The 24,259-nt window shown below is 41.8% G+C and overlaps 43 non-coding genes across 43 annotated transcripts; 10 read left to right on the top strand and 33 right to left on the bottom strand.

Moving 5' to 3' along the window:
- Positions 1 to 140: 140 nt before the first annotated feature.
- On the bottom strand, positions 141 to 214 carry trnat-ugu (transfer RNA threonine (anticodon UGU)). Its single transcript has one exon. It is a non-coding gene; the product is annotated as a tRNA-Thr (tRNA).
- A 236-nt stretch (positions 215 to 450) lies between these two features.
- Positions 451 to 524, bottom strand: trnat-ugu (transfer RNA threonine (anticodon UGU)). The gene has a single exon. It is a non-coding gene; the product is annotated as a tRNA-Thr (tRNA).
- Positions 525 to 786: 262 nt separating this feature from the next.
- trnar-ucg (transfer RNA arginine (anticodon UCG)) lies at positions 787 to 859 on the top strand. The gene has a single exon. It is a non-coding gene; the product is annotated as a tRNA-Arg (tRNA).
- Positions 860 to 1,839: 980 nt separating this feature from the next.
- On the bottom strand, positions 1,840 to 1,913 carry trnat-ugu (transfer RNA threonine (anticodon UGU)). Its single transcript has one exon. It is a non-coding gene; the product is annotated as a tRNA-Thr (tRNA).
- Positions 1,914 to 2,148: 235 nt separating this feature from the next.
- On the bottom strand, positions 2,149 to 2,222 carry trnat-cgu (transfer RNA threonine (anticodon CGU)). Its single transcript has one exon. It is a non-coding gene; the product is annotated as a tRNA-Thr (tRNA).
- A 262-nt stretch (positions 2,223 to 2,484) lies between these two features.
- trnar-ucg (transfer RNA arginine (anticodon UCG)) lies at positions 2,485 to 2,557 on the top strand. Its single transcript has one exon. It is a non-coding gene; the product is annotated as a tRNA-Arg (tRNA).
- Positions 2,558 to 4,026: 1,469 nt separating this feature from the next.
- Positions 4,027 to 4,100, bottom strand: trnat-ugu (transfer RNA threonine (anticodon UGU)). Its single transcript has one exon. It is a non-coding gene; the product is annotated as a tRNA-Thr (tRNA).
- A 236-nt stretch (positions 4,101 to 4,336) lies between these two features.
- Positions 4,337 to 4,410, bottom strand: trnat-cgu (transfer RNA threonine (anticodon CGU)). Its single transcript has one exon. It is a non-coding gene; the product is annotated as a tRNA-Thr (tRNA).
- A 262-nt stretch (positions 4,411 to 4,672) lies between these two features.
- Positions 4,673 to 4,745, top strand: trnar-ucg (transfer RNA arginine (anticodon UCG)). The gene has a single exon. It is a non-coding gene; the product is annotated as a tRNA-Arg (tRNA).
- A 1,469-nt stretch (positions 4,746 to 6,214) lies between these two features.
- trnat-agu (transfer RNA threonine (anticodon AGU)) lies at positions 6,215 to 6,288 on the bottom strand. The gene has a single exon. It is a non-coding gene; the product is annotated as a tRNA-Thr (tRNA).
- Positions 6,289 to 6,656: 368 nt separating this feature from the next.
- On the bottom strand, positions 6,657 to 6,730 carry trnat-ugu (transfer RNA threonine (anticodon UGU)). The gene has a single exon. It is a non-coding gene; the product is annotated as a tRNA-Thr (tRNA).
- Positions 6,731 to 6,966: 236 nt separating this feature from the next.
- On the bottom strand, positions 6,967 to 7,040 carry trnat-cgu (transfer RNA threonine (anticodon CGU)). The gene has a single exon. It is a non-coding gene; the product is annotated as a tRNA-Thr (tRNA).
- A 1,312-nt stretch (positions 7,041 to 8,352) lies between these two features.
- Positions 8,353 to 8,426, bottom strand: trnat-agu (transfer RNA threonine (anticodon AGU)). Its single transcript has one exon. It is a non-coding gene; the product is annotated as a tRNA-Thr (tRNA).
- A 368-nt stretch (positions 8,427 to 8,794) lies between these two features.
- trnat-ugu (transfer RNA threonine (anticodon UGU)) lies at positions 8,795 to 8,868 on the bottom strand. Its single transcript has one exon. It is a non-coding gene; the product is annotated as a tRNA-Thr (tRNA).
- Positions 8,869 to 9,104: 236 nt separating this feature from the next.
- trnat-cgu (transfer RNA threonine (anticodon CGU)) lies at positions 9,105 to 9,178 on the bottom strand. The gene has a single exon. It is a non-coding gene; the product is annotated as a tRNA-Thr (tRNA).
- A 262-nt stretch (positions 9,179 to 9,440) lies between these two features.
- trnar-ucg (transfer RNA arginine (anticodon UCG)) lies at positions 9,441 to 9,513 on the top strand. Its single transcript has one exon. It is a non-coding gene; the product is annotated as a tRNA-Arg (tRNA).
- Positions 9,514 to 10,448: 935 nt separating this feature from the next.
- trnat-agu (transfer RNA threonine (anticodon AGU)) lies at positions 10,449 to 10,522 on the bottom strand. Its single transcript has one exon. It is a non-coding gene; the product is annotated as a tRNA-Thr (tRNA).
- A 368-nt stretch (positions 10,523 to 10,890) lies between these two features.
- trnat-ugu (transfer RNA threonine (anticodon UGU)) lies at positions 10,891 to 10,964 on the bottom strand. Its single transcript has one exon. It is a non-coding gene; the product is annotated as a tRNA-Thr (tRNA).
- A 236-nt stretch (positions 10,965 to 11,200) lies between these two features.
- Positions 11,201 to 11,274, bottom strand: trnat-cgu (transfer RNA threonine (anticodon CGU)). Its single transcript has one exon. It is a non-coding gene; the product is annotated as a tRNA-Thr (tRNA).
- Positions 11,275 to 11,535: 261 nt separating this feature from the next.
- Positions 11,536 to 11,608, top strand: trnar-ucg (transfer RNA arginine (anticodon UCG)). Its single transcript has one exon. It is a non-coding gene; the product is annotated as a tRNA-Arg (tRNA).
- A 975-nt stretch (positions 11,609 to 12,583) lies between these two features.
- trnat-agu (transfer RNA threonine (anticodon AGU)) lies at positions 12,584 to 12,657 on the bottom strand. The gene has a single exon. It is a non-coding gene; the product is annotated as a tRNA-Thr (tRNA).
- A 369-nt stretch (positions 12,658 to 13,026) lies between these two features.
- On the bottom strand, positions 13,027 to 13,100 carry trnat-ugu (transfer RNA threonine (anticodon UGU)). The gene has a single exon. It is a non-coding gene; the product is annotated as a tRNA-Thr (tRNA).
- A 237-nt stretch (positions 13,101 to 13,337) lies between these two features.
- trnat-cgu (transfer RNA threonine (anticodon CGU)) lies at positions 13,338 to 13,411 on the bottom strand. Its single transcript has one exon. It is a non-coding gene; the product is annotated as a tRNA-Thr (tRNA).
- Positions 13,412 to 13,673: 262 nt separating this feature from the next.
- Positions 13,674 to 13,746, top strand: trnar-ucg (transfer RNA arginine (anticodon UCG)). The gene has a single exon. It is a non-coding gene; the product is annotated as a tRNA-Arg (tRNA).
- Positions 13,747 to 14,695: 949 nt separating this feature from the next.
- trnat-agu (transfer RNA threonine (anticodon AGU)) lies at positions 14,696 to 14,769 on the bottom strand. The gene has a single exon. It is a non-coding gene; the product is annotated as a tRNA-Thr (tRNA).
- A 368-nt stretch (positions 14,770 to 15,137) lies between these two features.
- trnat-ugu (transfer RNA threonine (anticodon UGU)) lies at positions 15,138 to 15,211 on the bottom strand. The gene has a single exon. It is a non-coding gene; the product is annotated as a tRNA-Thr (tRNA).
- A 235-nt stretch (positions 15,212 to 15,446) lies between these two features.
- On the bottom strand, positions 15,447 to 15,520 carry trnat-cgu (transfer RNA threonine (anticodon CGU)). Its single transcript has one exon. It is a non-coding gene; the product is annotated as a tRNA-Thr (tRNA).
- A 262-nt stretch (positions 15,521 to 15,782) lies between these two features.
- On the top strand, positions 15,783 to 15,855 carry trnar-ucg (transfer RNA arginine (anticodon UCG)). Its single transcript has one exon. It is a non-coding gene; the product is annotated as a tRNA-Arg (tRNA).
- Positions 15,856 to 16,790: 935 nt separating this feature from the next.
- Positions 16,791 to 16,864, bottom strand: trnat-agu (transfer RNA threonine (anticodon AGU)). Its single transcript has one exon. It is a non-coding gene; the product is annotated as a tRNA-Thr (tRNA).
- A 368-nt stretch (positions 16,865 to 17,232) lies between these two features.
- On the bottom strand, positions 17,233 to 17,306 carry trnat-ugu (transfer RNA threonine (anticodon UGU)). The gene has a single exon. It is a non-coding gene; the product is annotated as a tRNA-Thr (tRNA).
- A 236-nt stretch (positions 17,307 to 17,542) lies between these two features.
- Positions 17,543 to 17,616, bottom strand: trnat-cgu (transfer RNA threonine (anticodon CGU)). The gene has a single exon. It is a non-coding gene; the product is annotated as a tRNA-Thr (tRNA).
- Positions 17,617 to 17,877: 261 nt separating this feature from the next.
- trnar-ucg (transfer RNA arginine (anticodon UCG)) lies at positions 17,878 to 17,950 on the top strand. The gene has a single exon. It is a non-coding gene; the product is annotated as a tRNA-Arg (tRNA).
- A 975-nt stretch (positions 17,951 to 18,925) lies between these two features.
- On the bottom strand, positions 18,926 to 18,999 carry trnat-agu (transfer RNA threonine (anticodon AGU)). The gene has a single exon. It is a non-coding gene; the product is annotated as a tRNA-Thr (tRNA).
- Positions 19,000 to 19,367: 368 nt separating this feature from the next.
- On the bottom strand, positions 19,368 to 19,441 carry trnat-ugu (transfer RNA threonine (anticodon UGU)). Its single transcript has one exon. It is a non-coding gene; the product is annotated as a tRNA-Thr (tRNA).
- Positions 19,442 to 19,678: 237 nt separating this feature from the next.
- trnat-cgu (transfer RNA threonine (anticodon CGU)) lies at positions 19,679 to 19,752 on the bottom strand. Its single transcript has one exon. It is a non-coding gene; the product is annotated as a tRNA-Thr (tRNA).
- A 262-nt stretch (positions 19,753 to 20,014) lies between these two features.
- trnar-ucg (transfer RNA arginine (anticodon UCG)) lies at positions 20,015 to 20,087 on the top strand. Its single transcript has one exon. It is a non-coding gene; the product is annotated as a tRNA-Arg (tRNA).
- A 949-nt stretch (positions 20,088 to 21,036) lies between these two features.
- trnat-agu (transfer RNA threonine (anticodon AGU)) lies at positions 21,037 to 21,110 on the bottom strand. Its single transcript has one exon. It is a non-coding gene; the product is annotated as a tRNA-Thr (tRNA).
- Positions 21,111 to 21,477: 367 nt separating this feature from the next.
- On the bottom strand, positions 21,478 to 21,551 carry trnat-ugu (transfer RNA threonine (anticodon UGU)). Its single transcript has one exon. It is a non-coding gene; the product is annotated as a tRNA-Thr (tRNA).
- A 236-nt stretch (positions 21,552 to 21,787) lies between these two features.
- Positions 21,788 to 21,861, bottom strand: trnat-cgu (transfer RNA threonine (anticodon CGU)). The gene has a single exon. It is a non-coding gene; the product is annotated as a tRNA-Thr (tRNA).
- Positions 21,862 to 22,122: 261 nt separating this feature from the next.
- On the top strand, positions 22,123 to 22,195 carry trnar-ucg (transfer RNA arginine (anticodon UCG)). The gene has a single exon. It is a non-coding gene; the product is annotated as a tRNA-Arg (tRNA).
- A 975-nt stretch (positions 22,196 to 23,170) lies between these two features.
- On the bottom strand, positions 23,171 to 23,244 carry trnat-agu (transfer RNA threonine (anticodon AGU)). Its single transcript has one exon. It is a non-coding gene; the product is annotated as a tRNA-Thr (tRNA).
- A 368-nt stretch (positions 23,245 to 23,612) lies between these two features.
- Positions 23,613 to 23,686, bottom strand: trnat-ugu (transfer RNA threonine (anticodon UGU)). The gene has a single exon. It is a non-coding gene; the product is annotated as a tRNA-Thr (tRNA).
- A 237-nt stretch (positions 23,687 to 23,923) lies between these two features.
- trnat-cgu (transfer RNA threonine (anticodon CGU)) lies at positions 23,924 to 23,997 on the bottom strand. Its single transcript has one exon. It is a non-coding gene; the product is annotated as a tRNA-Thr (tRNA).
- Between the last annotated feature and the right edge of the window lie 262 nt (positions 23,998 to 24,259).

Below are 24,259 nucleotides of genomic sequence, written 5' to 3'. Positions count from 1 at the left end.
AGACAGACACTTTGACCAACTAAGCTAAAATCAAGTAGCTGCTCTAATGGACTTGGATTAAAAGATTTAAGCGTGGGATTCCTTAGTGGTTAGCTAAGATGCATTGTTTGCATTTTCATACCAAAGAACACAATATCAAAAGGCACTGCTGGGATTTGAACCCAGGATCTCCTGTTTACAAGACAGGCACTTTGACCAACTAAGCTACAGCGCTAATGTTATTGACTTTTAGAACAAAATTTGAAAAAAAAATTCCAGCATAAAATGAATGGAATGTCAGTAGGCTATCGTTAAGGGAGCCTGCTCCACAAAAAAAACAACAACAGAAGAGCAAATATTGAGCTTCTGGTCTAATGAACTTGGATGAAAAGGATTAAGGATCAGAGTCCTTCGAAATTAGCTTAGCCTTCTTGTTGTTTACAAATTCGTACCAAAGAACCTACTGTAAAAAGGCACTGCTGGGATTTGAACCCAGGATCTCCTGTTTACAAGACAGGCACTCTGACCAACTAAGCTACAGTGCCAAGAGAAGCAATGTTTTAAAGCCCTGATGTGACAAAATATTCCACCATATTGACAAAATTCCGTCCCGCCCAGTTTTTTTTAAATATCCAATGTTCATCATGCAAATCTGCACCGATTCCCTGGGCGGCCTGAAAATGGCTTTTTAGTCTTGTGTAAAACTTAGTTTCTCCCGAAGTCGGACGGGCTTCCGGAAGAAGGTGAAGAGGGCATGGAAAAATATTGGCATGCTGCATTCCAATGTGCCTGTTCAGACGAAACCAGGACCACGTGGCCTAATGGATAAGGCGTCTGACTTCGGATCAGAAGACTGAGGGTTCGAATCCCTTCGTGGTTGTAAGAGGACTGTTGATGGTTGTGAAAGGCAATACCTGACAATGTGCATTTGAATCTTCCCTTTTCAAAGCACAATTTCAAGAAAACATATCAGATATGCTCAATGGGAAATTGGCACACTGCTCCCTTGGAAACAGAATAAAAGGAAATTGCTAAGGCTGAGCAAAAGAATATGTCTGTTTGCCGTAACCCGACCGACCCGCTATGAAACTAGCCGACTGAAAAAAAAATATCAGCAGTTTGTTGAAAATACGTCAAAATCTTTTATTTTTCAATTATTTCGCCGACTCACTGACCGGTCATTCCTGAATCACCGTGTCGAATATTTTTATCACACTTGTAAACCTGACTTTCATCTCAAAGGACTGAAGACGCACCGCGTAACACATGTGGATCTTCCTTTTCAGTCCTCCACATGTGTCTGTAACAAAATAGAGCGCGCGTAGGAGTCTTCTCATTGCCATTTACGAGTTGATTTGGCCTTGTCGGCGCCACTGACATGTCCATAGTAATGTCACGCTCTGTCAGGGTGTGAAATTTGACTTACGCAAATGCATTCTGGGATGCCGCATGTTCCCCCCGCTCGCCTTAGCTACCAAAATAAAGGATAGCGGCGTACAAAAGGTCGATTGAAATATCTTAAAATCGTGAGATTTAGTCTCCCGATCGGGTTGATAGAGACGTTTTTCGTCATTGACTGTTGAAGCCTGTCCCCTGGTGGTCACTCCGACTCAAAAAATGACAAAATTGGGATCTTTTTTTTTGCCTTCAACGTAAAAAAAACAAGAATTTGCCTACCGTCCAACCCAGATGAAAAATGTTGACTCGGGTTACAGCAAACAGACAATTTATTTGGGGTAGCCTAATGTAGGATATGTGCCTTCAATAGACTTGAAATAAATATGTAGGTGTCGGATTCCTCCGTGGTTTGCCAAGAAATGTTGTAGCTTCCTTTTTCATAGGAAAGAGCACAATGTGTAAAGGCACTGCTGGGATTTGAACCCAGGATCTCCTGTTTACAAGAACGGCACTTTGACCAACTAAGCTACAGCGCCAATGTTATTGACTTTTACAACAAAATTTGAAAAAAAAATTCCAGCATAAAATGAATGGAATGTCAGTAGGCTATCGTTAAGGGAGCCTGCTCCACAAAAAAAAAACAACAGAAGAGCAAATATTGAGCTTGTGGTCTAATGAACTTGGATGAAAAGGATTAAGGATCAGAGTCCTTCGAAATTAGCTTAGCCTTCTTGTTGTTTACAAATTCGTACCAAAGAACCTACTGTAAAAAGGCACTGCTGGGATTTGAACCCAAAATCTCCTGTTTACGAGACAGGCACTTTGACCAACTAAGCTACAGTGCCAAGAGAAGCAATGTTTTAAAGCCCTGATGTGACAAAATATTCCACCATATTGACAAAATTCCGTCCCGCCCAGTTTTTTTTAAATATCCAATGTTCATCATGCAAATCTGCACCGATTCCCTGGGCGGCCTGAAAATGGCTTTTTAGTCTTGTGTAAAACTTAGTTTCTCCCGAAGTCGGACGGGCTTCCGGAAGAAGGTGAAGAGGGCATGGAAAAATATTGGCATGCTGCATTCCAATGTGCCTGTTCAGACGAAACCAGGACCACGTGGCCTAATGGATAAGGCGTCTGACTTCGGATCAGAAGACTGAGGGTTCGAATCCCTTCGTGGTTGTAAGAGGACTGTTGATGGTTGTGAAAGGCAATACCTGACAATGTGCATTAGAATCTTCCCTTTTCAAAGCACAATTTCAAGAAAACATATCAGATATGCTCAATGGGAAATTGGCACACTGCTCCATGGAAACAGAATAAAAGGAAATTGCTAAGGCTGAGCAAAAGAATATGTCTGACCGACCCGCTATGAAACTAGCCGACTGAAAAAAATATATCAGCAGTTTGTTGAAAACACGTCAAAATCTTTTTTTTTTCAATTATTTCGCCGACTCACTGACCGGTCATTCCTGAATCACCGTGTCGAATATTTTTATCACACTTGTAAACCTGACTTTCATCTCAAAGGACTGAAGACGCACCGCGTAACACATGTGGATCTTCCTTTTCAGTCCTCCACATGCGTCTGTAACAAAATAGGGCGCGCGTAGGAGTCTTCTCATTGCCATTTACGAGTTGATTTGGCCTTGTCGGCGCCACTGACATGTCCAATTTGACTTAAGCAAATGCATTCTGGGATGCCGCATGTTCCCCCCGCTCGCCTTAGCTACCAAAATAAAGGATAGCGGCGTACAAAAGGTCTGGGATATGCTCAATGGGAAATTGGCACACTGCTCCTTGGAAACAGAATAAAAGGAAATTGCTAAGGCTGAGCAAAAGAATATGTCTGTTTGCCGTAACCCGACCGACCCGCTATGAAACTAGCCGACTGAAAAAAATAACAGCAGTTTGTTGAAAACACGTCAAAATCTTTTTTTTTTCAATTATTTCGCCGACTCACTGACCGGTCATTCCTGAATCACCGTGTCGAATATTTTTATCACACTTGTAAACCTGACTTTCATCTCAAAGGACTGAAGACGCACCGCATAACACATGTGGATCTTCCTTTTCAGTCCTCCACATGTGTCTGTAACAAAATAGAGCGCGCGTAGGAGTCTTCTCATTGCCATTTACGAGTTGATTTGGCCTTGTCGGCGCCACTGACATGTCCATAGTAATGTCACGCTCTGTCGGGGTGTGAAATTTGACTTACGCAAATGCATTCTGGGATGCCGCATGTTCCCCCCGCTCGCCTTAGCTACCAAAATAAAGGATAGCGGCGTACAAAAGGTCGATTGAAATATCTTAAAATCGTGAGATTTAGTCCCCCGATCGGGTTGATAGAGACGTTTTTCGTCATTGACTGTTGAAGCCTGATCCCTGGTGGTCACTCCGACTCAAAAAATGACAAAATTGGGATCTTTTTTTTTGCCTTCAACGTAAAAAAAACAAGAATTTGCCTACCGTCCAACCCAGATGAAAAATGTTGACTCGGGTTACAGCAAACAGACAATTTATTTGGGGTAGCCTAATGTAGGATATGTGCCTTCAATAGACTTGAAATAAATATGTAGGTGTCGGATTCCTCCGTGGTTTGCCAAGAAATGTTGTAGCTTCCTTTTTCATAGGAAAGAGCACAATGTGTAAAGGCACTGCTGGGATTTGAACCCAGGATCTCCTGTTTACAAGAACGGCACTTTGACCAACTAAGCTACAGCGCCAATGTTATTGACTTTTACAACAAAATTTGAAAAAAAAATTCCAGCATAAAATGAATGGAATGTCAGTAGGCTATCGTTAAGGGAGCCTGCTCCACAAAAAAAAAAACAACAGAAGAGCAAATATTGAGCTTGTGGTCTAATGAACTTGGATGAAAAGGATTAAGGATCAGAGTCCTTCGAAATTAGCTTAGCCTTCTTGTTGTTTACAAATTCGTACCAAAGAACCTACTGTAAAAAGGCACTGCTGGGATTTGAACCCAAAATCTCCTGTTTACGAGACAGGCACTTTGACCAACTAAGCTACAGTGCCAAGAGAAGCAATGTTTTAAAGCCCTGATGTGACAAAATATTCCACCATATTGACAAAATTCCGTCCCGCCCAGTTTTTTTTAAATATCCAATGTTCATCATGCAAATCTGCACCGATTCCCTGGGCGGCCTGAAAATGGCTTTTTAGTCTTGTGTAAAACTTAGTTTCTCCCGAAGTCGGACGGGCTTCCGGAAGAAGGTGAAGAGGGCATGGAAAAATATTGGCATGCTGCATTCCAATGTGCCTGTTCAGACGAAACCAGGACCACGTGGCCTAATGGATAAGGCGTCTGACTTCGGATCAGAAGACTGAGGGTTCGAATCCCTTCGTGGTTGTAAGAGGACTGTTGATGGTTGTGAAAGGCAATACCTGACAATGTGCATTAGAATCTTCCCTTTTCAAAGCACAATTTCAAGAAAACATATCAGATATGCTCAATGGGAAATTGGCACACTGCTCCATGGAAACAGAATAAAAGGAAATTGCTAAGGCTGAGCAAAAGAATATGTCTGACCGACCCGCTATGAAACTAGCCGACTGAAAAAAATATATCAGCAGTTTGTTGAAAACACGTCAAAATCTTTTTTTTTTCAATTATTTCGCCGACTCACTGACCGGTCATTCCTGAATCACCGTGTCGAATATTTTTATCACACTTGTAAACCTGACTTTCATCTCAAAGGACTGAAGACGCACCGCGTAACACATGTGGATCTTCCTTTTCAGTCCTCCACATGCGTCTGTAACAAAATAGGGCGCGCGTAGGAGTCTTCTCATTGCCATTTACGAGTTGATTTGGCCTTGTCGGCGCCACTGACATGTCCAATTTGACTTAAGCAAATGCATTCTGGGATGCCGCATGTTCCCCCCGCTCGCCTTAGCTACCAAAATAAAGGATAGCGGCGTACAAAAGGTCTGGGATATGCTCAATGGGAAATTGGCACACTGCTCCTTGGAAACAGAATAAAAGGAAATTGCTAAGGCTGAGCAAAAGAATATGTCTGTTTGCCGTAACCCGACCGACCCGCTATGAAACTAGCCGACTGAAAAAAATAACAGCAGTTTGTTGAAAACACGTCAAAATCTTTTTTTTTTCAATTATTTCGCCGACTCACTGACCGGTCATTCCTGAATCACCGTGTCGAATATTTTTATCACACTTGTAAACCTGACTTTCATCTCAAAGGACTGAAGACGCACCGCATAACACATGTGGATCTTCCTTTTCAGTCCTCCACATGTGTCTGTAACAAAATAGAGCGCGCGTAGGAGTCTTCTCATTGCCATTTACGAGTTGATTTGGCCTTGTCGGCGCCACTGACATGTCCATAGTAATGTCACGCTCTGTCGGGGTGTGAAATTTGACTTACGCAAATGCATTCTGGGATGCCGCATGTTCCCCCCGCTCGCCTTAGCTACCAAAATAAAGGATAGCGGCGTACAAAAGGTCGATTGAAATATCTTAAAATCGTGAGATTTAGTCCCCCGATCGGGTTGATAGAGACGTTTTTCGTCATTGACTGTTGAAGCCTGATCCCTGGTGGTCACTCCGACTCAAAAAATGACAAAATTGGGATCTTTTTTTTTGCCTTCAACGTAAAAAAAACAAGAATTTGCCTACCGTCCTACCCAGATGAAAAATGTTGACTCGGGTTACAGCAAACAGACAATTTATTTGGGGTAGCCTAATGTAGGATATGTGCCTTCAATAGACTTGAAATAAATATGTAGGTGTCGGATTCCTCCGTGGTTTGCCAAGAAATGTTGTAGCTTCCTTTTTCATAGGAAAGAGCACAATGTGTAAAGGCACTGCTGGGATTTGAACCCAGGATCTCCTGTTTACTAGACAGGGACTTTGACCAACTAAGCCACAGCGCCAATGTTGACACATTAACAAGCAAAATTTTGCGGAAAAAACAGCGTTAAAGCCAGTGAGCTATTTGAGGGAGCCTGCTCAATAAAAAACTAAACACAAAAGGCTCAATTTGAGCTTGTTGCCTCATGAACTTGGATCAAAAGATGTAGGGGACTGATTCCTTCGTTGTTGGCTAAGCCTTCCTATTCTTTGCAAATTTGTACCAAAGAACACAATGTAAAACGTTTACAAGACAGACACTTTGACCAACTAAGCTAAAATCAAGTAGCTGCTCTAATGGACTTGGATTAAAAGATTTAAGCGTGGGATTCCTTAGTGGTTAGCTAAGATGCATTGTTTGCATTTTCGTACCAAAGAACACAATATCAAAAGGCACTGCTGGGATTTGAACCCAGGATCTCCTGTTTACAAGACAGGCACTTTGACCAACTAAGCTACAGCGCCAATGTTATTGACTTTTAGAACAAAATTTGAAAAAAAAATTCCAGCATAAAATGAATGGAATGTCAGTAGGCTATCGTTAAGGGAGCCTGCTCCACAAAAAAAACAACAACAGAAGAGCAAATATTGAGCTTCTGGTCTAATGAACTTGGATGAAAAGGATTAAGGATCAGAGTCCTTCGAAATTAGCTTAGCCTTCTTGTTGTTTACAAATTCGTACCAAAGAACCTACTGTAAAAAGGCACTGCTGGGATTTGAACCCAGAATCTCCTGTTTACGAGACAGGCACTTTGACCAACTAAGCTACAGTGCCAAGAGAAGAAATGTTTTAAAGCCCTGATGTGACAAAATATTCCACCATATTGACAAAATTCCGTCCCGCCCAGTTTTTTTTAAATATCCAATGTTCATCATGCAAATCTGCACCGATTCCCTGGGCGGCCTGAAAATGGCTTTTTAGTCTTGTGTAGAACTTAGTTTCTCCCGAAGTCGGACGGGCTTCCGGAAGAAGGTGAAGAGGGCATGGAAAAATATTGGCATGCTGCATTCCAATGTGCCTGTTCAGACGAAACCAGAACCACGTGGCCTAATGGATAAGACGTCTGACTTCGGATCCGAAGACTGAGGGTTCGAATCCCTTCGTGGTTGTAAGAGGACTGTTGATGGTTGTGAAAGGCAATACCTGACAATGTGCATTAGAATCTTCCCTTTTCAAAGCACAATTTCACGAAAACATATCAGATATGCTCAATGGGAAATTGGAACACTGCTCCTTGGAAACAGAATAAAAGGAAATTGCTAAGGCTGAGCAAAAGAATATGTCTGTTTGCCGTAACCCGACCGACCCGCTATGAAACTAGCCGACTGAAAAAAATATATCAGCAGTTTGTTGAAAACACGTCAAAATCTTTTTTTTTTCAATTATTTCGCCGACTCACTGACCGGTCATTCCTGAATCACCGTGTCGAATATTTTTATCACACTTGTAAACCTGACTTTCATCTCAAAGGACTGAAGACGCACCGCGTAACACATGTGGATCTTCCTTTTCAGTCCTCCACATGTGTCTGTAACAAAATAGAGCGCGCGTAGGAGTCTTCACATTGCCATTTACGAGTTGATTTGGCCTTGTCGGCGCCACTGACATGTCCATAGTAATGTCACGCTCTGTCGGGGTGTGAAATTTGACTTACGCAAATGCATTCTGGGATGCCGCATGTTCCCCCCGCTCGCCTTAGCTACCAAAATAAAGGATAGCGGCGTACAAAAGGTCGATTGAAATATCTTAAAATCGTGAGATTTAGTCTCCCGATCGGGTTGATAGAGACGTTTTTCGTCATTGACTGTTGAAGCCTGACCCCTGGTGGTCACTCCGACTCAAAAAATGACAAAATTGGGATCTTTTTTTTTGCCTTCAACGTAAAAAAAACAAGAATTTGCCTACCGTCCGACCCAGATGAAAAATGTTGACTCGGGTTACAGCAAACAGACAATTTATTTGGGGTAGCCTAATGTAGGATATGTGCCTTCAATAGACTTGAAATAAATATGTAGGTGTCGGATTCCTCCGTGGTTTGCCAAGAAATGTTGTAGCTTCCTTTTTCATAGGAAAGAGCACAATGTAAAGGCACTGCTGGGATTTGAACCCAGGATCTCCTGTTTACTAGACAGGCACTTTGACCAACTAAGCCACAGCGCCAATGTTGACACATTAACAATCAAAATCTTGCGGAAAAAACAGCGTTAAAGCCAGTGAGCTATTTGAGGGAGCCTGCTCAATAAAAAACTAAACACAAAAGGCTCAATTTGAGCTTGTTGCCTCATGAACTTGGATCAAAAGATGTAGGGGACTGATTCCTTTGTTGTTGGCTAAGCCTTCCTATTCTTTGCAAATTTGTACCAAAGAACACAATGTAAAACGTTTACAAGACAGACACTTTGACCAACTAAGCTAAAATCAAGTAGCTGCTCTAATGGACTTGGATTAAAAGATTTAAGCGTGGGATTCCATAGTGGTTAGCTAAGATGCATTGTTTGCATTTTCATACCAAAGAACACAATATCAAAAGGCACTGCTGGGATTTGAACCCAGGATCTCCTGTTTACAAGACAGGCACTTTGACCAACTAAGCTACAGCGCCAATGTTATTGACTTTTAGAACAAAATTTGAAAAAAAAATTCCAGCATAAAATGAATGGAATGTCAGTAGGCTATCTTTAAGGGAGCCTGCTCCACAAAAAAAACAACAACAGAAGAGCAAATATTGAGCTTGTGGTCTAATGAACTTGGATGAAAAGGATTAAGGATCAGAGTCCTTCGAAATTAGCTTAGCCTTCTTGTTGTTTACAAATTCGTACCAAAGAACCTACTGTAAAAAGGCACTGCTGGGATTTGAACCCAGAATCTCCTGTTTACGAGACAGGCACTTTGACCAACTAAGCTACAGTGCCAAGAGAAGCAATGTTTTAAAGCCCTGATGTGACAAAATATTCCACCATATTGACAAAATTCCGTCCCGCCCAGTTTTTTTTAAATATCCAATGTTCATCATGCAAATCTGCACCGATTCCCTGGGCGGCCTGAAAATGGCTTTTTAGTCTTGTGTAAAACTTAGTTTCTCCCGAAGTCGGACGGGCTTCCGGAAGAAGGTGAAGAGGGCATGGAAAAATATTGGCATGCTGCATTCCAATGTGCCTGTTCAGACGAAACCAGGACCACGTGGCCTAATGGATAAGGCGTCTGACTTCGGATCAGAAGACTGAGGGTTCGAATCCCTTCGTGGTTGTAAGAGGACTGTTGATGGTTGTGAAAGGCAATACCTGACAATGTGCATTAGAATCTTCCCTTTTCAAAGCACAATTTCAAGAAAACATATCAGATATGCTCAATGGGAAATTGGCACACTGCTCCTTGGAAACAGAATAAAAGGAAATTGCTAAGGCTGAGCAAAAGAATATGTCTGACCGACCCGCTATGAAACTAGCCGACTGAAAAAAATATATCAGCAGTTTGTTGAAAACACGTCAAAATCTTTTTTTTTTCAATTATTTCGCCGACTCACTGACCGGTCATTCCTGAATCACCGTGTCGAATATTTTTATCACACTTGTAAACCTGACTTTCATCTCAAAGGACTGAAGACGCACCGCGTAACACATGTGGATCTTCCTTTTCAGTCCTCCACATGCGTCTGTAACAAAATAGGGCGCGCGTAGGAGTCTTCTCATTGCCATTTACGAGTTGATTTGGCCTTGTCGGCGCCACTGACATGTCCAATTTGACTTAAGCAAATGCATTCTGGGATGCCGCATGTTCCCCCCGCTCGCCTTAGCTACCAAAATAAAGGATAGCGGCGTACAAAAGGTCGATTGAAATATCTTAAAATCGTGAGATTTAGTCTCCCGATCGGGTTGATAGAGACGTTTTTCGTCATTGACTGTTGAAGCCTGACCCCTGGTGGTCACTCCGACTCAAAAAATGACAAAAGTGGGATCTTTTTTTTTGCCTTCAACGTAAAAAAAACGAGAATTCGCCTACCGTACGACCCAGATGAAAAATTTTGACTCGGGTTACAGCAAACAGACAATTTATTTGGGGTAGCCTAATGTAGGATATGTGCCTTCAATAGACTTGAAATAAATATGTAGGTGTCGGATTCCTCCGTGGTTTGCCAAGAAATGTTGTAGCTTCCTTTTTCATAGGAAAGAGCACAATGTGTAAAGGCACTGCTGGGATTTGAACCCAGGATCTCCTGTTTACTAGACAGGCACTTTGACCAACTAAGCCACAGCGCCGATGTTGACACATTAACAAGCAAAATTTTACGGAAAAAACAGCGTTAAAGCCAGTGAGCTATTTGAGGGAGCCTGCTCAATAAAAAACTAAACACAAAAGGCTCAATTTGAGCTTGTTGCCTCATGAACTTGGATCAAAAGATGTAGGGGACTGATTCCTTCGTTGTTGGCTAAGCCTTCCTATTCTTTGCAAATTTGTACCAAAGAACACAATGTAAAACGTTTACAAGACAGACACTTTGACCAACTAAGCTAAAATCAAGTAGCTGCTCTAATGGACTTGGATTAAAAGATTTAAGCGTGGGATTCCTTAGTGGTTAGCTAAGATGCATTGTTTGCATTTTCATACCAAAGAACACAATATCAAAAGGCACTGCTGGGATTTGAACCCAGGATCTCCTGGTTACAAGACGGGCACTTTGACCAACTAAGCTACAGCGCTAATGTTATTGACTTTAGAACAAAATTTGAAAAAAAAATTCCAGCATAAAATGAATGGAATGTCAGTAGGCTATCGTTAAGGGAGCCTGCTCCACAAAAAAAAACAACAACAGAAGAGCAAATATTGAGCTTCTGGTCTAATGAACTTGGATGAAAAGGATTAAGGATCAGAGTCCTTAGAAATTAGCTTAGCCTTCTTGTTGTTTACAAATTCGTACCAAAGAACCTACTGTAAAAAGGCACTGCTGGGATTTGAACCCAGAATCTCCTGTTTACGAGACAGGCACTTTGACCAACTAAGCTACAGTGCCAAGAGAAGCAATGTTTTAAAGCCCTGATGTGACAAAATATTCCACCATATTGACAAAATTCCGTCCCGCCCAGTTTTTTTTAAATAGCCAATGTTCATCATGCAATCTGCACCGATTCCCTGGGCGGCCTGAAAATGGCTTTTTAGTCTTGTGTAGAACTTAGTTTCTCCCGAAGTCGGACGGGCTTCCGGAAGAAGGTGAAGAGGGCATGGAAAAATATTGGCATGCTGCATTCCAATGTGCCTGTTCAGACGAAACCAGGACCACGTGGCCTAATGGATAAGGCGTCTGACTTCGGATCAGAAGACTGAGGGTTCGAATCCCTTCGTGGTTGTAAGAGGACTGTTGATGGTTGTGAAAGGCAATACCTGACAATGTGCATTAGAATCTTCCCTTTTCATAGCACAATTTCAAGAAAACATATCAGATATGCTCAATGGGAAATTGGCACACTGCTCCTTGGAAACAGAATAAAAGGAAATTGCTAAGGCTGAGCAAAAGAATATGTCTGTTTGCCGTAACCCGACCGACCCGCTATGAAACTAGCCGACTGAAAAAAATAACAGCAGTTTGTTGAAAACACGTCAAAATCTTTTTTTTTTCAATTATTTCGCCGACTCACTGACCGGTCATTCCTGAATCACCGTGTCGAATATTTTTATCACACTTGTAAACCTGACTTTCATCTCAAAGGACTGAAGACGCACCGCGTAACACATGTGGATCTTCCTTTTCAGTCCTCCACATGTGTCTGTAACAAAATAGAGCGCGCGTAGGAGTCTTCACATTGCCATTTACGAGTTGATTTGGCCTTGTCGGCGCCACTGACATGTCCATAGTAATGTCACGCTCTGTCGGGGTGTGAAATTTGACTTACGCAAATGCATTCTGGGATGCCGCATGTTCCCCCCGCTCGCCTTAGCTACCAAAATAAAGGATAGCGGCGTACAAAAGGTCGATTGAAATATCTTAAAATCGTGAGATTTAGTCTCCCGATCGGGTTGATAGAGACGTTTTTCGTCATTGACTGTTGAAGCCTGACCCCTGGTGGTCACTCCGACTCAAAAAATGACAAAATTGGGATCTTTTTTTTTGCCTTCAACGTAAAAAAAACAAGAATTTGCCTACCGTCCGACCCAGATGAAAAATGTTGACTCGGGTTACAGCAAACAGACAATTTATTTGGGGTAGCCTAATGTAGGATATGTGCCTTCAATAGACTTGAAATAAATATGTAGGTGTCGGATTCCTCCGTGGTTTGCCAAGAAATGTTGTAGCTTCCTTTTTCATAGGAAAGAGCACAATGTAAAGGCACTGCTGGGATTTGAACCCAGGATCTCCTGTTTACTAGACAGGCACTTTGACCAACTAAGCCACAGCGCCAATGTTGACACATTAACAATCAAAATCTTGCGGAAAAAACAGCGTTAAAGCCAGTGAGCTATTTGAGGGAGCCTGCTCAATAAAAAAACTAAACACAAAAGGCTCAATTTGAGCTTGTTGCCTCATGAACTTGGATCAAAAGATGTAGGGGACTGATTCCTTTGTTGTTGGCTAAGCCTTCCTATTCTTTGCAAATTTGTACCAAAGAACACAATGTAAAACGTTTACAAGACAGACACTTTGACCAACTAAGCTAAAATCAAGTAGCTGCTCTAATGGACTTGGATTAAAAGATTTAAGCGTGGGATTCCATAGTGGTTAGCTAAGATGCATTGTTTGCATTTTCATACCAAAGAACACAATATCAAAAGGCACTGCTGGGATTTGAACCCAGGATCTCCTGTTTACAAGACAGGCACTTTGACCAACTAAGCTACAGCGCCAATGTTATTGACTTTTAGAACAAAATTTGAAAAAAAAATTCCAGCATAAAATGAATGGAATGTCAGTAGGCTATCGTTAAGGGAGCCTGCTCCACAAAAAAAAACAACAACAGAAGAGCAAATATTGAGCTTGTGGTCTAATGAACTTGGATGAAAAGGATTAAGGATCAGAGTCCTTCGAAATTAGCTTAGCCTTCTTGTTGTTTACAAATTCGTACCAAAGAACCTACTGTAAAAAGGCACTGCTGGGATTTGAACCCAGAATCTCCTGTTTACGAGACAGGCACTTTGACCAACTAAGCTACAGTGCCAAGAGAAGCAATGTTTTAAAGCCCTGATGTGACAAAATATTCCACCATATTGACAAAATTCCGTCCCGCCCAGTTTTTTTTAAATATCCAATGTTCATCATGCAAATCTGCACCGATTCCTTGGGCGGCCTCAAAATGGCTTTTTAGTCTTGTGTAGAACTTAGTTTCTCCCGAAGTCGGACGGGCTTCCGGAAGAAGGTGAAGAGGGCATGGAAAAATATTGGCATGCTGCATTCCAATGTGCCTGTTCAGACGAAACCAGGACCACGTGGCCTAATGGATAAGGCGTCTGACTTCGGATCAGAAGACTGAGGGTTCGAATCCCTTCGTGGTTGTAAGAGGACTGTTGATGGTTGTGAAAGGCAATACCTGACAATGTGCATTTGAATCTTCCCTTTTCAAAGCACAATTTCACGAAATCATATCAGATATGCTCAATGGGAAATTGGCACACTGCTCCTTGGAAACAGAATAAAAGGAAATTGCTAAGGCTGAGCAAAAGAATATGTCTGTTTGCCGTAACCCGACCGACCCGCTATGAAACTAGCCGACTGAAAAAAATATATCAGCAGTTTGTTGAAAACACGTCAAAATCTTTTTTTTTTCAATTATTTCGCCGACTCACTGACCGGTCATTCCTGAATCACCGTGTCGAATATTTTTATCACACTTGTAAACCTGACTTTCATCTCAAAGGACTGAAGACGCACCGCGTAACACATGTGGATCTTCCTTTTCAGTCCTCCACATGTGTCTGTAACAAAATAGAGCGCGCGTAGGAGTCTTCTCATTGCCATTTACGAGTTGATTTGGCCTTGTCGGCGCCACTGACATGTCCAATTTGACTTACGCAAATGCATTCTGGGATGCCGCATGTTCCCCCCGCTCGCCTTAGCTACCAAAATAAAGGATAGCGGCGTACAAAAGGTCGATTGAAATATCTTAAAATCGTGAGATTTAGTCTCCCGATCGGGTTGATAGAGACGTTTTTCGTCATTGACTGTTGAAGCCTGACCCCTGGTGGTCACTCCGACTCAAAAAATGACAAAATTGGGATCTTTTTTTTTGCCTTCAACGTAAAAAAAACAAGAATTTGCCTACCGTCCAACCCAGATGAAAAATGTTGACTCGGGTTACAGCAAACAGACAATTTATTTGGGGTAGCCTAATGTAGGATATGTGCCTTCAATAGACTTGAAATAAATATGTAGGTGTCGGATTCCTCCGTGGTTTGCCAAGAAATGTTGTAGCTTCCTTTTTCATAGGAAAGAGCACAATGTGTAAAGGCACTGCTGGGATTTGAACCCAGGATCTCCTGTTTACTAGACAGGCACTTAGACCAACTAAACCACAGCGCCAATGTTGACACATTTACAAGCAAAATTTTACTGAAAAAACAGCGTTAAAGCCAGTGAGCTATTTGAGGGAGCCTGCTCAATAAAAAACTAAACACAAAAGGCTCAATTTGAGCTTGTTGCCTCATGAACTTGGATCAAAAGATGTAGGGGACTGATTCCTTCGTTGTTGGCTAAGCCTTCCTATTCTTTGCAAATTTGTACCAAAGAACACAATGTAAAACGTTTACAAGACAGACACTTTGACCAACTAAGCTAAAATCAAGTAGCTGCTCTAATGGACCTGGATTAAAAGATTTAAGCGTGGGATTCCTTAGTGGTTAGCTAAGATGCATTGTTTGCATTTTCATACCAAAGAACACAATATCAAAAGGCACTGCTGGGATTTGAACCCAGGATCTCCTGTTTACAAGACAGGCACTTTGACCAACTAAGCTACAGCGCCAATGTTATTGACTTTTAGAACAAAATTTGAAAAAAAAATTCCAGCATAAAATGAATGGAATGTCAGTAGGCTATCGTTAAGGGAGCCTGCTCCACAAAAAAAAAACAACAGAAGAGCAAATATTGAGCTTGTGGTCTAATGAACTTGGATGAAAAGGATTAAGGATCAGAGTCCTTCAAAATTAGCTTAGCCTTCTTGTTGTTTACAAATTCGTACCAAAGAACCTACTGTAAAAAGGCACTGCTGGGATTTGAACCCAGAATCTCCTGTTTACGAGACAGGCACTTTGACCAACTAAGCTACAGTGCCAAGAGAAGCAATGTTTTAAAGCCCTGATGTGACAAAATATTCCACCATATTGACAAAATTCCGTCCCGCCCAGTTTTTTTTAAATATCCAATGTTCATCATGCAAATCTGCACCGATTCCCTGGGCGGCCTGAAAATGGCTTTTTAGTCTTGTGTAAAACTTAGTTTCTCCCGAAGTCGGACGGGCTTCCGGAAGAAGGTGAAGAGGGCATGGAAAAATATTGGCATGCTGCATTCCAATGTGCCTGTTCAGACGAAACCAGGACCACGTGGCCTAATGGATAAGGCGTCTGACTTCGGATCAGAAGACTGAGGGTTCGAATCCCTTCGTGGTTGTAAGAGGACTGTTGATGGTTGTGAAAGGCAATACCTGACAATGGGCATTAGAATCTTCCCTTTTCAAAGCACAATTTCAAGAAAACATATCAGATATGCTCAATGGGAAATTGGCACACTGCTCCTTGGAAACAGAATAAAAGGAAATTGCTAAGGCTGAGCAAAAGAATATGTCTGACCGACCCGCTATGAAACTAGCCGACTGAAAAAAATATATCAGCAGTTTGTTGAAAACACGTCAAAATCTTTTTTTTTTCAATTATTTCGCCGACTCACTGACCGGTCATTCCTGAATCACCGTGTCGAATATTTTTATCACACTTGTAAACCTGACTTTCATCTCAAAGGACTGAAGACGCACCGCGTAACACATGTGGATCTTCCTTTTCAGTCCTCCACATGCGTCTGTAACAAAATAGGGCGCGCGTAGGAGTCTTCTCATTGCCATTTACGAGTTGATTTGGCCTTGTCGGCGCCACTGACATGTCCAATTTGACTTAAGCAAATGCATTCTGGGATGCCGCATGTTCCCCCCGCTCGCCTTAGCTACCAAAATAAAGGATAGCGGCGTACAAAAGGTCGATTGAAATATCTTAAAATCGTGAGATTTAGTCTCCCGATCGGGTTGATAGAGACGTTTTTCGTCATTGACTGTTGAAGCCTGACCCCTGGTGGTCACTCCGACTCAAAAAATGACAAAAGTGGGATCTTTTTTTTTGCCTTCAACGTAAAAAAAACGAGAATTCGCCTACCGTACGACCCAGATGAAAAATTTTGACTCGGGTTACAGCAAACAGACAATTTATTTGGGGTAGCCTAATGTAGGATATGTGCCTTCAATAGACTTGAAATAAATATGTAGGTGTCGGATTCCTCCGTGGTTTGCCAAGAAATGTTGTAGCTTCCTTTTTCATAGGAAAGAGCACAATGTGTAAAGGCACTGCTGGGATTTGAACCCAGGATCTCCTGTTTACTAGACAGGCACTTTGACCAACTAAGCCACAACGCCAATGTTGACACATTAACAAGCAAAATTTTACGGAAAAAACAGCGTTAAAGCCAGTGAGCTATTTGAGGGAGCCTGCTCAATAAAAAACTAAACACAAAAGGCTCAATTTGAGCTTGTTGCCTCATGAACTTGGATCAAAAGATGTAGGGGACTGATTCCTTCGTTGTTGGCTAAGCCTTCCTATTCTTTGCAAATTTGTACCAAAGAACACAATGTAAAACGTTTACAAGACAGACACTTTGACCAACTAAGCTAAAATCAAGTAGCTGCTCTAATGGACTTGGATTAAAAGATTTAAGCGTGGGATTCCTTAGTGGTTAGCTAAGATGCATTGTTTGCATTTTCATACCAAAGAACACAATATCAAAAGGCACTGCTGGGATTTGAACCCAGGATCTCCTGGTTACAAGACGGGCACTTTGACCAACTAAGCTACAGCGCTAATGTTATTGACTTTAGAACAAAATTTGAAAAAAAAATTCCAGCATAAAATGAATGGAATGTCAGTAGGCTATCGTTAAGGGAGCCTGCTCCACAAAAAAAAACAACAACAGAAGAGCAAATATTGAGCTTCTGGTCTAATGAACTTGGATGAAAAGGATTAAGGATCAGAGTCCTTAGAAATTAGCTTAGCCTTCTTGTTGTTTACAAATTCGTACCAAAGAACCTACTGTAAAAAGGCACTGCTGGGATTTGAACCAAGAATCTCCTGTTTACGAGACAGGCACTTTGACCAACTAAGCTACAGTGCCAAGAGAAGCAATGTTTTAAAGCCCTGATGTGACAAAATATTCCACCATATTGACAAAATTCCGTCCCGCCCAGTTTTTTTTAAATAGCCAATGTTCATCATGCAATCTGCACCGATTCCCTGGGCGGCCTGAAAATGGCTTTTTAGTCTTGTGTAGAACTTAGTTTCTCCCGAAGTCGGACGGGCTTCCGGAAGAAGGTGAAGAGGGCATGGAAAAATATTGGCATGCTGCATTCCAATGTGCCTGTTCAGACGAAACCAGGACCACGTGGCCTAATGGATAAGGCGTCTGACTTCGGATCAGAAGACTGAGGGTTCGAATCCCTTCGTGGTTGTAAGAGGACTGTTGATGGTTGTGAAAGGCAATACCTGACAATGTGCATTAGAATCTTCCCTTTTCATAGCACAATTTCAAGAAAACATATCAGATATGCTCAATGGGAAATTGGCACACTGCTCCTTGGAAACAGAATAAAAGGAAATTGCTAAGGCTGAGCAAAAGAATATGTCTGTTTGCCGTAACCCGACCGACCCGCTATGAAACTAGCCGACTGAAAAAAATAACAGCAGTTTGTTGAAAACACGTCAAAATCTTTTTTTTTTCAATTATTTCGCCGACTCACTGACCGGTCATTCCTGAATCACCGTGTCGAATATTTTTATCACACTTGTAAACCTGACTTTCATCTCAAAGGACTGAAGACGCACCGCGTAACACATGTGGATCTTCCTTTTCAGTCCTCCACATGTGTCTGTAACAAAATAGAGCGCGCGTAGGAGTCTTCACATTGCCATTTACGAGTTGATTTGGCCTTGTCGGCGCCACTGACATGTCCATAGTAATGTCACGCTCTGTCGGGGTGTGAAATTTGACTTACGCAAATGCATTCTGGGATGCCGCATGTTCCCCCCGCTCGCCTTAGCTACCAAAATAAAGGATAGCGGCGTACAAAAGGTCGATTGAAATATCTTAAAATCGTGAGATTTAGTCTCCCGATCGGGTTGATAGAGACGTTTTTCGTCATTGACTGTTGAAGCCTGACCCCTGGTGGTCACTCCGACTCAAAAAATGACAAAATTGGGATCTTTTTTTTTGCCTTCAACGTAAAAAAAACAAGAATTTGCCTACCGTCCGACCCAGATGAAAAATGTTGACTCGGGTTACAGCAAACAGACAATTTATTTGGGGTAGCCTAATGTAGGATATGTGCCTTCAATAGACTTGAAATAAATATGTAGGTGTCGGATTCCTCCGTGGTTTGCCAAGAAATGTTGTAGCTTCCTTTTTCATAGGAAAGAGCACAATGTAAAGGCACTGCTGGGATTTGAACCTAGGATCTCCTGTTTACTAGACAGGCACTTTGACCAACTAAGCCACAGCGCCAATGTTGACACATTAACAATCAAAATCTTGCGGAAAAAACAGCGTTAAAGCCAGTGAGCTATTTGAGGGAGCCTGCTCAATAAAAAACTAAACACAAAAGGCTCAATTTGAGCTTGTTGCCTCATGAACTTGGATCAAAAGATGTAGGGGACTGATTCCTTTGTTGTTGGCTAAGCCTTCCTATTCTTTGCAAATTTGTACCAAAGAACACAATGTAAAACGTTTACAAGACAGACACTTTGACCAACTAAGCTAAAATCAAGTAGCTGCTCTAATGGACTTGGATTAAAAGATTTAAGCGTGGGATTCCATAGTGGTTAGCTAAGATGCATTGTTTGCATTTTCATACCAAAGAACACAATATCAAAAGGCACTGCTGGGATTTGAACCCAGGATCTCCTGTTTACAAGACAGGCACTTTGACCAACTAAGCTACAGCGCCAATGTTATTGACTTTTAGAACAAAATTTGAAAAAAAAATTCCAGCATAAAATGAATGGAATGTCAGTAGGCTATCGTTAAGGGAGCCTGCTCCACAAAAAAAAACAACAACAGAAGAGCAAATATTGAGCTTGTGGTCTAATGAACTTGGATGAAAAGGATTAAGGATCAGAGTCCTTCGAAATTAGCTTAGCCTTCTTGTTGTTTACAAATTCGTACCAAAGAACCTACTGTAAAAATGCACTGCTGGGATTTGAACCCAGAATCTCCTGTTTACGAGACAGGCACGTTGACCAACTAAGCTACAGTGCCAAGAGAAGCAATGTTTTAAAGCCCTGATGTGACAAAATATTCCACCATATTGACAAAATTCCGTCCCGCCCAGTTTTTTTTAAATATCCAATGTTCATCATGCAAATCTGCACCGATTCCCTGGGCGGCCTGAAAATGGCTTTTTAGTCTTGTGTAGAACTTAGTTTCTCCCGAAGTCGGACGGGCTTCCGGAAGAAGGTGAAGAGGGCATGGAAAAATATTGGCATGCTGCATTCCAATGTGCCTGTTCAGACGAAACCAGGACCACGTGGCCTAATGGATAAGGCGTCTGACTTCGGATCAGAAGACTGAGGGTTCGAATCCCTTCGAGGTTGTAAGAGGACTGTTGATGGTTGTGAAAGGCAATACCTGACAATGTGCATTTGAATCTTCCCTTTTCAAAGCACAATTTCACGAAAACATATCAGATATGCTCAATGGGAAATTGGCACACTGCTCCTTGGAAACAGAATAAAAGTAAATTGCTAAGGCTGAGCAAAACAATATGTCTGTTTGCCGTAACCCGACCGACCCGCTATGAAACTAGCCGACTGAAAAAAATATATCAGCAGTTTGTTGAAAACACGTCAAAATCTTTTTTTTTTCAATTATTTCGCCGACTCACTGACCGGTCATTCCTGAATCACCGTGTCGAATATTTTTATCACACTTGTAAACCTGACTTTCATCTCAAAGGACTGAAGACGCACCGCGTAACACATGTGGATCTTCCTTTTCAGTCCTCCACATGTGTCTGTAACAAAATAGAGCGCGCGTAGGAGTCTTCTCATTGCCATTTACGAGTTGATTTGGCCTTGTCGGCGCCACTGACATGTCCAATTTGACTTACGCAAATGCATTCTGGGATGCCGCATGTTCCCCCCGCTCGCCTTAGCTACCAAAATAAAGGATAGCGGCGTACAAAAGGTCGATTGAAATATCTTAAAATCGTGAGATTTAGTCTCCCGATCGGGTTGATAGAGACGTTTTTCGTCATTGACTGTTGAAGCCTGACCCCTGGTGGTCACTCCGACTCAAAAAATGACAAAATTGGGATCTTTTTTTTTGCCTTCAACGTAAAAAAAACGAGAATTTGCCTACCGTCCGACCCAGATGAAAAATGTTGACTCGGGTTACAGCAAACAGACAATTTATTTGGGGTAGCCTAATGTAGGATATGTGCCTTCAATAGACTTGAAATAAATATGTAGGTGTCGGATTCCTCCGTGGTTTGCCAAGAAATGTTGTAGCTTCCTTTTTCATAGGAAAGAGCACAATGTGTAAAGGCACTGCTGGGATTTGAACCCAGGATCTCCTGTTTACTAGACAGGCACTTTGACCAACTAAGCCACAGCGCCAATGTTGACACATTAACAAGCAAAATCTTGCGGAAAAAACAGCGTTAAAGCCAGTGAGCTATTTGAGGGAGCCTGCTCAATAAAAAACTAAACACAAAAGGCTCAATTTGAGCTTGTTGCCTCATGAACTTGGATCAAAAGATGTAGGGGACTGATTCCTTCGTTGTTGGCTAAGCCTTCCTATTCTTTGCAAATTTGTACCAAAGAACACAATGTAAAACGTTTACAAGACAGACACTTTGACCAACTAAGCAAAATCAAGTAGCTGCTCTAATGGACTTGGATTAAAAGATTTAAGCGTGGGATTCCTTAGTGGTTAGCTAAGATGCATTGTTTGCATTTTCATACCAAAGAACACAATATCAAAAGGCACTGCTGGGATTTGAACCCAGGATCTCCTGTTTACAAGACAGGCACTTTGACCAACTAAGCTACAGCGCTAATGTTATTGACTTTTAGAACAAAATTTGAAAAAAAAATTCCAGCATAAAATGAATGGAATGTCAGTAGGCTATCGTTAAGGGAGCCTGCTCCACAAAAAAAACAACAACAGAAGAGCAAATATTGAGCTTCTGGTCTAATGAACTTGGATGAAAAGGATTAAGGATCAGAGTCCTTAGAAATTAGCTTAGCCTTCTTGTTGTTTACAAATTCGTACCAAAGAACCTACTGTAAAAAGGCACTGCTGGGATTTGAACCCAGAATCTCCTGTTTACGAGACAGGCACTTTGACCAACTAAGCTACAGTGCCAAGAGAAGCAATGTTTTAAAGCCCTGATGTGACAAAATATTCCACCATATTGACAAAATTCCGTCCCGCCCAGTTTTTTTTAAATAGCCAATGTTCATCATGCAATCTGCACCGATTCCCTGGGCGGCCTGAAAATGGCTTTTTAGTCTTGTGTAGAACTTAGTTTCTCCCGAAGTCGGACGGGCTTCCGGAAGAAGGTGAAGAGGGCATGGAAAAATATTGGCATGCTGCATTCCAATGTGCCTGTTCAGACGAAACCAGGACCACGTGGCCTAATGGATAAGGCGTCAGACTTCGGATCAGAAGACTGAGGGTTCGAATCCCTTCGTGGTTGTAAGAGGACTGTTGATGGTTGTGAAAGGCAATACCTGACAATGTGCATTAGAATCTTCCCTTTTCAAAGCACAATTTCAAGAAAACATATCAGATATGCTCAATGGGAAATTGGCACACTGCTCCTTGGAAACAGAATAAAAGGAAATTGCTAAGGCTGAGCAAAAGAATATGTCTGTTTGCCGTAACCCGACCGTCCCGCTATGAAACTAGCCGACTGAAAAAAATAACAGCAGTTTGTTGAAAACACGTCAAAATCTTTTTTTTTTCAATTATTTCTCCGACTCACTGACCGGTCATTCCTGAATCACCGTGTCGAATATTTTTATCACACTTGTAAACCTGACTTTCATCTCAAAGGACTGAAGACGCACCGCGTAACACATGTGGATCTTCCTTTTCAGTCCTCCACATGTGTCTGTAACAAAATAGAGCGCGCGTAGGAGTCTTCACATTGCCATTTACGAGTTGATTTGGCCTTGTCGGCGCCACTGACATGTCCATAGTAATGTCACGCTCTGTCGGGGTGTGAAATTTGACTTACGCAAATGCATTCTGGGATGCCGCATGTTCCCCCCGCTCGCCTTAGCTACCAAAATAAAGGATAGCGGCGTACAAAAGGTCGATTGAAATATCTTAAAATCGTGAGATTTAGTCTCCCGATCGGGTTGATAGAGACGTTTTTCGTCATTGACTGTTGAAGCCTGACCCCTGGTGGTCACTCCGACTCAAAAAATGACAAAATTGGGATCTTTTTTTTTGCCTTCAACGTAAAAAAAACAAGAATTTGCCTACCGTCCGACCCAGATGAAAAATGTTGACTCGGGTTACAGCAAACAGACAATTTATTTGGGGTAGCCTAATGTAGGATATGTGCCTTCAATAGACTTGAAATAAATATGTAGGTGTCGGATTCCTCCGTGGTTTGCCAAGAAATGTTGTAGCTTCCTTTTTCATAGGAAAGAGCACAATGTAAAGGCACTGCTGGGATTTGAACCCAGGATCTCCTGTTTACTAGACAGGCACTTTGACCAACTAAGCCACAGCGCCAATGTTGACACATTAACAATCAAAATCTTGCGGAAAAAACAGCGTTAAAGCCAGTGAGCTATTTGAGGGAGCCTGCTCAATAAAAAACTAAACACAAAAGGCTCAATTTGAGCTTGTTGCCTCATGAACTTGGATCAAAAGATGTAGGGGACTGATTCCTTTGTTGTTGGCTAAGCCTTCCTATTCTTTGCAAATTTGTACCAAAGAACACAATGTAAAACGTTTACAAGACAGACACTTTGACCAACTAAGCTAAAATCAAGTAGCTGCTCTAATGGACTTGGATTAAAAGATTTAAGCGTGGGATTCCATAGTGGTTAGCTAAGATGCATTGTTTGCATTTTCATACCAAAGAACACAATATCAAAAGGCACTGCTGGGATTTGAACCCAGGATCTCCTGTTTACAAGACAGGCACTTTGACCAACTAAGCTACAGCGCCAATGTTATTGACTTCTAGAACAAAATTTGAAAAAAAAATTCCAGCATAAAATGAATGGAATGTCAGTAGGCTATCGTTAAGGGAGCCTGCTCCACAAAAAAAAACAACAACAGAAGAGCAAATATTGAGCTTGTGGTCTAATGAACTTGGATGAAAAGGATTAAGGATCAGAGTCCTTCGAAATTAGCTTAGCCTTCTTGTTGTTTACAAATTCGTACCAAAGAACCTACTGTAAAAAGGCACTGCTGGGATTTGAACCCAGAATCTCCTGTTTACGAGACAGGCACTTTGACCAACTAAGCTACAGTGCCAAGAGAAGCAATGTTTTAAAGCCCTGATGTGACAAAATATTCCACCATATTGACAAAATTCCGTCCCGCCCAGTTTTTTTTAAATATCCAATGTTCATCATGCAAATCTGCACCGATTCCCTGGGCGGCCTGAAAATGGCTTTTTAGTCTTGTGTAGAACTTAGTTTCTCCCGAAGTCGGACGGGCTTCCGGAAGAAGGTGAAGAGGGCATGGAAAAATATTGGCATGCTGCATTCCAATGTGCCTGTTCAGACCAAACCAG

This window comes from Eucyclogobius newberryi, unplaced genomic scaffold (genome assembly GCF_026437365.1).
Source record: "Eucyclogobius newberryi isolate DKJ021-1_F unplaced genomic scaffold, fEucNew1.0.hap1 SCAF_20, whole genome shotgun sequence".
NCBI classification, from domain to species: domain Eukaryota; kingdom Metazoa; phylum Chordata; class Actinopteri; order Gobiiformes; family Gobiidae; genus Eucyclogobius; species Eucyclogobius newberryi.
This window is presented reverse-complemented; position numbering and strand designations above follow the sequence as displayed.